The following is a 9,944-nucleotide window of genomic DNA, read 5'->3' on the forward strand; positions in this document are numbered from 1 at the left end:
GCCCGTAGATGACCGTATAAGCGTGTTGAGGATTAAGGGCAAATTCTTCAACTACAATTTAATCAACACCTAGGCACCGACAAACGACAAATCCGATGAAGTCAAAGATGAGCTCTATGACAAGCTGGAGCGAATCTATGACGAGTGCTTAAAACACGACGTAAAAGTCGTCATCGGAGACGCAAACGCACAGGTTGAGAGAGAGAGGTATTCTTCCGTCCGGTCATTGGAAGCCATAGCCTCCACTCGTCAACCAATGGAAACGGCCTGAGGCTGATAAGTTTTGCCGCGGCCAGAGGAATGACCACATGTAGCTCCTATTTTTCACGTTTGAATATTCGGAAATACAGCTGGAGGTATACAAATGGAGAAGCCTGCTCCCAGATCGATCCCGTACTGATTGTCGGTCGGTACTTTTGGGATGTTACTGATGTTAGATTTTTTCGGGGATCAAACATTGACTCTGACCATTATCTCGTCGTTTGTAAGATCCGCGCATGGTTGTCGAACGTGCTGAAATTTCGCACAGAGAGGACGACGCGTTTCAACATTCAGCGGTTGAAAGCTGATGGCGTGGCAGCAGAATACGCCAAAGAGCTGGATCAACGGATCGCAGAACAGCAGGAGGAAGGAGTGGAAGACATAAATGGGCTGTGGAACAGTATCCACGGTGCCATCGAAATGAATGCGAGAGAGGGTGTAGGTATGACGCGTGGGAGACAGCGTAATGGCTGGTTCGATGCCGAGTGCCAGGGAGCGACAGATGAGAAGAACCGTGCTAGGAGCCACATGCTCACTGCGGATACGCGTCGGAACAGAGAGGTACAGGGGGGCAAGAGCAGCCGAAAATAGAAACAACCGTCGGAAGAAGCGCGAGTACGAGGACCGGGTGCTCGCCAGCGCAGAGGACAGCTATGCTCAAAACGACGTGCGGAGACTCTATAGAACTGTCAACAGAGTCAGGAGCTGGAATTTCCCTGTGCCGGTCATGTGTAACGACAAGGACGGCATCCTGCTTATTGATAAACGGTAACCGGACGGTTGCAGCCAGGTGGAAGGAGCATTTTCAGACGCTATTGATTAGTTAGGAGGAGGTGAAAAAGGTGATTAGTGAGCTGAAGGCAAGGCCGCTGGGAAGGACGGTATCCCGGTCGAACTTTTAAAAGCAGGAAGCGAGCGGCTGTACTATGCGATCCATCAGATAATACTAAGGATCTGGGCGGATGAACAAATGCCGAACGACTGATTGGAAGGCCTCATATGCCCTACCTATAAGAAGGGTCACCGACTGGATTGTTGCAACTATCGAGGCATTACGTTGCTCAACTCTGCATATAAAGTGCTCTCCCGTATCCTGTACTTCAGATTGAAGCCGGAATTCTTTGTTGGCGAATACCAGACTGGTTTTCGGTAGGGGCGTTCCACGACGGATCAAATTTTTACCCTGCGACAGATCCTCGATAAGTTCCGGGAGTGTAACTCACCAGCTGTTTGTGGATTTCAAGGCGGTATACGGTGAAAAGAAACGAGCTGCGGCAGATAACGTTTTCCCGACGAAAGTAATTATGCTGAGTCGTATGACGCTGGAGGGATCGAAATCATGCGTGCGGATAGCTGGCGGGACATCAGTCGCGTTCGTAACGTTAGATGGTCTGAAGCAGGGGGATGCCCTCTCTAACTTACCGTTCAACATCGCCCTTGAAGATGCAGTTCGACCAGCAAACGTGCAAAGAAACGGTTCGATCATCACAAAATCTCACATGCTCCTTGGTTTTGCGGACGACATTGATATCATTGGTATCGACCGCAGGGCCGTGGAGGAGGCCTTCAGGCCTTTTAAGAGTAGCAAGAGGGGGCTCAGCAAAAACTCAGCCAGAACAAAATACATGGTTGCTGATAGGGAGCAGGGGAGTAGCCGTGGTGTTGGTGCTGCGGTGGAGATAGATGGGAAACGATTTGAAGTTGTTGATGAATTTGTTTATCTTGGTACGCTCGTGACATGTGACAACGAAATGAGCCGTGAAGTGAAACGACGAGTTGCAGCTACAAACAGGGCCTTCTACGGACTACGTAACCAGCTAAGGTTCCGCAGTTTGCAAACTCGCTCAAAACTAGTGCTGTATAGGACGCTGATACTCTCGGTGGCCCTTTACGGACATGAAGCATGGACGCTGAAGGAAGCTGATCGCCGAGTGCTCGGAGTTTTTGAGAATTAGAAGATGGAGTGTGGCGCAGATGCATGAATCACGAGTTGTTCCAAGTATACCAATATGCTGATATAGTGAAGGTAATACCGCATGGCAGGCTTAAGTGGGCTGGATATGTAACCAGAATGCCAGACGAAAGAGCCGCCAAAACTATCTTAAGTAAAGAACCAGGAAGAGGCCGTCGACTCCGTGGTAGATCACGCACGCGGTTGATGTGGGAGAAGATGCACCATCTGCTGGTGTACGAGGGGACTGGAGAACGGCTGCTGAAGACAGAAGAAGCTGAACATTTCTAATTTGTCCGTCGGCCAATAAAGTAAAGTAAAGTAAGTTAATTCGTAGCCTAGTTCTATTATTGAGGTTTCGAGAATGAATCGTGAAAATTCCAATCTTAGATTATCATTTTCACGGAAAGTGACCATCCAGCTTATTCATTTTTTTATAAACTTACAAACTTTTAGGTAATTATTTCCCTTTTCATGTTCGATTTTATGCCGGTGACTACTGGAGCATTTTCCACAAACAGCGGGTTTTACAAGTCACGCATCCACCCACACTCTGTATAGTTTTCTTTTCACACTAATAAACATCGCAAACGTTGATAGTTTTGTTAAGTTAGTAAGTAAGAAAATCAAGGTGTTTGCTCTTGTCTGATTTCAGCTCAACTGCATGTGTCAAGCTGTGCATCAGTGTCAGCATTGTCAGTAGCAGCATACGATTTAAATACAAATAGTTTGTTTACCTTTCTTCTTTTCAAATAATATTGAATATTTTTGTAAACTCCCTAATAAACTATTGATTTAATTAGTTTGTCGATTCGTTTGTGATTGTGAATTATTAAACTTCAAATGAAGTGTAACCAGTAAATTGCAAAAAAAAAACTAGTAATTTTGGTGAAAAAGCATATTTCAAACAATGTGAATATGGTTAATAAAGCAAAAGAGAAACTCAAAGCTTCCGTACATAAAAAAGAAAAACTCAAAGTTTCCGTACATAAAAAATCACACGTAACAAGAGGTATGTGCATTTAGTTTTTTCACCGTTATCACCGGAATAAAAATGACATAGTCCGATAAGTTAATGATGCTTTGTCTAGGTTCTAATAGCCATAATAAACCACTACTATTATTGCTGGTTAACCACACCTTCCAGCAGCCATCCATTCCTTCATGCGAGTAATTCTGCTTGGTTCAGATTTTTAAACCCCTTTCACAGTTCGAGTTCACAAATGGCACAATAAGTTCGGCAATTCTATTGGATGTGGGTATCATAGGCAAACTTTTCGACATTTCCCTGAGACAGGGATCGCGTGGGGATGGGCAACCCTTTCTCGTTAAACTTATTTTAAAATAAAACAACATATTCCACTTCCCCCGGTTGGCGTTTGATCATGCAGCGGAATGCTTAGGCCATCGTGCGCTAAAATACTCATGTGGACATATAAAAGTAATAAGGATAATAAATAATTTTATATCCTTTTTTAAGGTCCACCGCCACAGCTTCTCGGTCAGGTCAGCGCCGTCGGTTCGGGGACGGAAAGGGTGCACATAAATCTTAATTTAGAGAATCCGTTTATATAGGTCTACTACCGCATGCAAGGATGGTAAATGTCCTTGTGCTTTTACGAGAGCCCAATAATGTCAGTCCACCCGCAAACTCCTCGGTATTTGAACTCCGAACTTACCCCAGGGGGACGACCCGCCAAAATAGCCTTCTTTTTTCGATTCGACACGGAAGGTCAACCATATCATCTCATCTTCGAGCGGCTGTCCAGTTTCACCCCAAAAGCCCTGTTCGTTTCACGGACCAGTCGAAGATAAAATTAACTCGTTTGCCTAGCTTCCATCTCGAGTTGGTTGACCAACGACACACACACGCTCCAATGTTTATTATAAATTATATTTTTGAAATTCTCATTCACAACTCGATGGATGTTCGGTCTAGAAGCTGAGAAACTGCTGGTATCAAGCTAGATTCTGTGACTACTCGTGGATGGGTGGCAGGGAAATTAAACGAATTTTCTGTAAAAGCGTCGGACAAATCCAGCCCATCGCATTCTGCCGGGGTGTGACGTACGGCATCGGTCGAAGTGAACATGGTCGAGAAAGCCAGGGTCTCCGGAGACTGTCAGAAAGACGATTTGTTCAAGGAACCGAGCGAGCTGCTGCTGACATAGAAGTAAATTGCAATCAACTATCGTGTGCCAAATGCGGACACCAACCCCGGCCGGCTGACAGTTTTTCGATTGCAATGTTTAAGTGGAAACGATTAAAGTTATCCCGGCTGCGGAAGCTGCCGTTTCTTGGTCCCCCTTTAGATTGTTGACCGGGAGGCCAGTCTGTCTGGTGGGTGACGTCAACACGAATGTTGTGTTTGCTTTGGGACTGTTATTTTTGTTAATGGCAATTTTATTCAAATCGAAAGGTCCGTCGACTAGAACAGACAGAGACATTCAGAGGTATGAGCTAATTTATTTTTTTTTTGCGAGCAATTGTTAGTCTCAGCCCAAAATACAGTCTACAAATTGGATTACATTTATTTTTTTCTTTGTTGAATTAGAGGAGCTGATTTATTATCAATTGTGCCTACATTAAACCTCCTAAATTTAAATCCTCAAAATAGATCGATATATCCACAGTAGTGATCGATATCGAAACGATAAGTTAAGTATAGGTTCTAGTCAAGTTTGTTCCTATCGAATATCGGAACGACCCTCCAGAGTCCGTTTTATGTCCGATTGGATCTAACTCCATTCCGACGTCGAGTCTGGAGCTTGATTTAACAAGAAAAGAGTGCTATTTTGGTGAATGAACCAATGACAAAGGCTAAAATGTTGCTGTCAGATTTCACTATTTTGCATTCGTTCTTGAATTCAATGAACTAAAGATACGATATAATACAAAAAGCCGGGCATATTTTTATACTCATATGAAATGGTTCCTCTATATAGACCACTCCCAGAAAGTCACTAGTCCAAAGAACAGTATTGTCCCACCGTGAAAATTACAACTATTATTTGACGATAAGCTTTCAACCTTTTGCACATCATCATCATACCATATTTTTACTATGATGCCACTCGACCCAAAACGCATCATTTCAAAGTTCCATCTCCATGCGAAAGCAATAAACATCATACGGTTAGCAAACATAATTTCAGGCTGTTCATCATACCGTATGGTATTCCATCTGCCGATCCGCACTGCATTGTAAGGTACAGCATCATCAATCCAGGCATGTAATGTTGATGGAAAATTGTAATGAAAATGATTCCTTATTCCCCTCCGCCGTCCACATCCGCAGTGGTCCACACTACAGCTAAGGTTCATGGTTTCATTTGGCCGGTGACTTACCATCTCGCCTTGCCATGCGTCTAATTTGATGCCTCGATGCGGTATAAACATTCCGGATCATCACGGAAAGAAGCCCGGTTAGTTCCCGGTGGACTAACTTATCATAAAAACCGAGAATATATGTGTGTCTGATTCGCCGGATCTTTTACACACTTGCAGCAGCGCCCGGGTAAACAAGCACATTCTTCAGCAAATTTTATGGAATTTGCTTGAACCGCTAAAGTTTCCGCTTATCCTGGCGGAAAAGAAACAAACATTCGTCCGTATGGAGGATGTATCTTCGTGTATTTTACGCGACACGGCACCACATCAAGACGTTCGCTCTCGGCGCCATTCTTCATTCCATACCGAGCAGCGATGGCCAACGAGGGGAGGAAAAATACCCACCCTCGGTACGACGACTTAATCAACCAAACAGGTCAAGTGAGACTTCACATAATTTTTCATCGCTTCAGGCTGTGCGTTCTGTGCTTGTGGCGTATGGGTTTTCTTTCTACCCCTGTAAAAACTCGCAAAAAGCGTCTCTTCTATCGCATGGAGACAGAAAGCCGTTGTTGAAATTGTGGATTGGATTAAACGATCGTTATGGACATCAATTTATCAACTTTAACTTTTGACCAGGGTAGAGTGGATGGGGCTGAAGTTAGCTCCTATAGTGCTGCCCACTACACGTTACAAACTTTGACAGTCGGTGTTACAAACTGACTTTAAATTTAAAGGCTGTCCGTAAATTGGTCCCTTGTCAATTTGCTACGGACAGATGAAAAAAATTTCTTTTTGGTTGGCGTTAAACAAGAGAATTGGATGGACAGCCAATTAAATGCGATCAGAGTTTTCAAAAGTCTACCCTCATTTTTAGACACTGCTAGTGTTTATTTTTATACCTACTTCTTTTGTCTTACAAATTTATTAGAATCATGACTGTAAGAACTGTCTCACAGAACTGATTAATATAAAATTTACGCAATGCTTATAGCATTATAGCATGACCTGGAAAAGAATTACTGTTAGTATCCTACCAAACAAGTTCAGCTACATCCGTTGGAATAATAATAGTAGGTAGTTAACGTGATGCGCCAATAATTCTGAGCAACTCGGCAGTTTTGTAAGTGATAGCGTCAATTCTCAATTAGTTAAATGTTAATAAATAATGTAAATATCAGTCCTAAAAAAGAAATATTTTTTATCGGCATTCTGCTCATCCAATAGCCATTGACATTGGCCATAAATATTATTTTTACCAGTACCCGAATAAAGTTAGCAAACAAAATGTTAACATGATGTGATGCCCAGTTATCAAGTAAGCTAAATCCTATGACTTGATTTCCTATATTTAGATAACAGAAGAAAACTAAATGATTTCAAAACTGCCAAGATTTGTTATTCAGATGCCCTGAGAGTTGTTATCTTACTTTACTCGGGTAGCGCTGTAGAAAGGTACTTTAAAATACCTAAGATTCACACTTTGGGGAAAAACAATAATATTCAGACTTCTATGTGTTCTTTGGTTCAGAATATTAAAAGTATGTTTGTTACCTAAAACTAATAAAATTTTGTTTTATCATAAAATTAACGTAAACCTGTCTATTTGAACCTATGACATGTCTAGTCATTGTTTGATGTTAGTTAAATAGCAAATATTTATTTATGAATTTTACTTTCATGTTCTTACCCAAAAACACCACGCAATAAATCAAATGAATAAATGAATTAGAGTAGAAAACAAATTTTGCGGTAGGTATGAAAGAACTCTTTGAGACAAAGATTCTCACTTTCTTTTGCTCTCTTACAATAATGCTTACTACAATTTATATGCTGTAACGAAAGGAAATATGCTTTAGTTACACGTATTATACATTTTCAGAAATGCCAGCGATTCTTTAGTATTTATTTTCCTCGGGGGATACGGAACTGATGGTGTCAGGTTTCTACGCATTCTTTGAACGATTATTTAATTCAATTTATTTCAACAAAAGTAGATGTCAGGAGTTTCACAAGATCTCTTTCCAATTAACGAGAAAACGTATTGGAAAAAGCATGTTGAAAAATAATATAACGAAATACGACTATTAACTAAAACAAGAGGGTAATTTAAAACATAACTGTTTACGCTGCCAAAACTTAAAAAAAAAATTACTGGCGTTCCGATAAATTGTATTTGCTTGAAATGGGTTTCGTTTCAGTAAAATCACTTCGAAGGGCACTTTGGTATTCCAATTTCTTTTGTTGCCCTAATAACTTTTTCTTTTCATGGTTTCAATTTTTCTAATTAACCGCTTCTTAATGCATTCTTTTCTCAGGCATTTTCAATACTTTTTGATGATTTTTCATATTTGTTCAGTAGAGGTTTTCTATCGGAACATTCCCCTTATCGCTCTATTTTTTTAAATATTTTGTATTCCAAAAGTAAGAGTACTGAAATTTTTGTTATGAGCAGGCTTCGAAATGGTCACGGTAGAACCACTTTTCACTGCGATAATCGTCTTCTTCTTCCTCTGACGCTACCAAGGCTCGCAAAAATGTCAAATGAGTATCGCCATCACGACATTATTTTCCTCAAACGTATTTTGACATTTTTTTCTAGAAATGAGAATTACGCACGTAGAGTGCATGTATTCTGGAAATTATTTATATCATTGATCTTGTAATAATATTTCTCAACATAAATGAACGAAGCAGACAGAAATAGGCCGAAATAACATCGCTAAACGATTGACAGTGTGCATCTCTTTGATGCGCGAGTGTCGTTTGACTAGCTTTTTTTTTCTGTGAGCTGAGCGGCGATGGTTTGGTTGTTTTACATTTACGAACGAAAGCCGACTGTGACGCACGCTAAGGAAGCGAGATCAAATGAAAATGGTGACCGTTTACAAGCCTGGTTATGAGTATTAAATTTACGATTGTTTTTTCTTTGAAAGTTGAAAACAGCATGTTGAATGTTAAACATTTCTTCATGAATATTGAGTTTGAATCCACAGCAGCAGCACTGCAATATATTATTCACCACGATTTTTTTAGTTTTTTAATTTGTTCTTAGTTTTTTTTTATCACTATAGAAATAAGTAACTTCCGGCCTACGCTCACTTACCAAACGTGTACCGCCGTGTTAACTTATATTTGTTTTCGTTAAACTGTAAATCATCACATTTCATTGTTCTGACTTTCTCCGTTTACGTTTACCAGCATTTCTCGATGTTCGGTCACGGATGAAAAGTATATACATAGTCTAACCTAAATACAAGTCAACATTGTTTTCTCAGTTTTTTTTTTTTTTGAAAAGACGAAACTTTTTTGAGAAGATAAAACTTTTGAGATTTACCGCTAAGGGAAATTCGGAAAGTCGATTTTCATTACCATTAACAACAATTTAAATGTTGTTTTCGAATTGACTATTAATTAAACTACGCTACTGTTAATTTCAACAGCACGTGCGTTGCATGGTAAGCGATATCGTTAATGACAGCAGGAGAGCACTTCATTTGTTACGTTGTTCTCTCCTGATCTCTCTCTTTAATTTTACTCCGCACTCATATCTTTTCTACAATGCAATCTGTATTTAGAGTGCGTGAGCGCAACAAACCAATATTTCTTTTTTTTTACATGACAGTTAATGATTTAGGTTACTCTCTTTAATGTTGTCAAAGTTCTCATTTTTTATCAAAACCGACCTATCCTACACCACTGCACAAGACAATTTTTGTAGACAAACATATTCCATTTTAAGAAGAGGAGAAAGTCAGGAAAGATTCAAGTAAAATTGGCATCAATGTTCATTTTATAGTTTCCATGTTTGGGGGAGTGTGGGGTTGTACTGACATGAACACTGGTCTTGGCTTATTTGATGCTATAAATTGTGGAACCAAAATCAACTCAAAATGTTTCCATTAGGTCGCTCACTGGCAAACCTTTTTTGAAGCTCTTGAATAATTTCCGTTTAATCTGACAATAGTAAACAAGCACAAATTTGCTTTTTACCACCTTACGTGATAAACGTCACATTTTATGTGTTCCAGAGAATGTCCACTTCCTGATACTCATATAACAAATAAAATTTTCAAACAGACTTAAGGCCAGAGGAAAAAATGTACCGAGCGATGAAACTTTTTTGATGACATCCGAGAGCGTCCCTGTATGACAGTGCTGGTATTGGCAAAATAAAGACAGGTGACAGATAAAATATATAGAGATAAGTGACTTCTCACCTACGCACACAAACAAACGTGTAAACCCGTGTAAAGTTGCTTTAGTTTCTTCCAACCTGTGAATCATCGCATCTCGTTGTTTCGACTTTTATCACTTTTTCAACATTTTTGGTCGATTTTATTTAGCGCCTTCTTCCGAATTCTGATCACGAATGAGAAAATTTATTCAGAAACAAGTTTAA

The sequence above is a fragment of the Wyeomyia smithii genome, chromosome 2, assembly GCF_029784165.1.
Source record: "Wyeomyia smithii strain HCP4-BCI-WySm-NY-G18 chromosome 2, ASM2978416v1, whole genome shotgun sequence".
In the NCBI taxonomy this organism is placed as follows: domain Eukaryota; kingdom Metazoa; phylum Arthropoda; class Insecta; order Diptera; family Culicidae; genus Wyeomyia; species Wyeomyia smithii.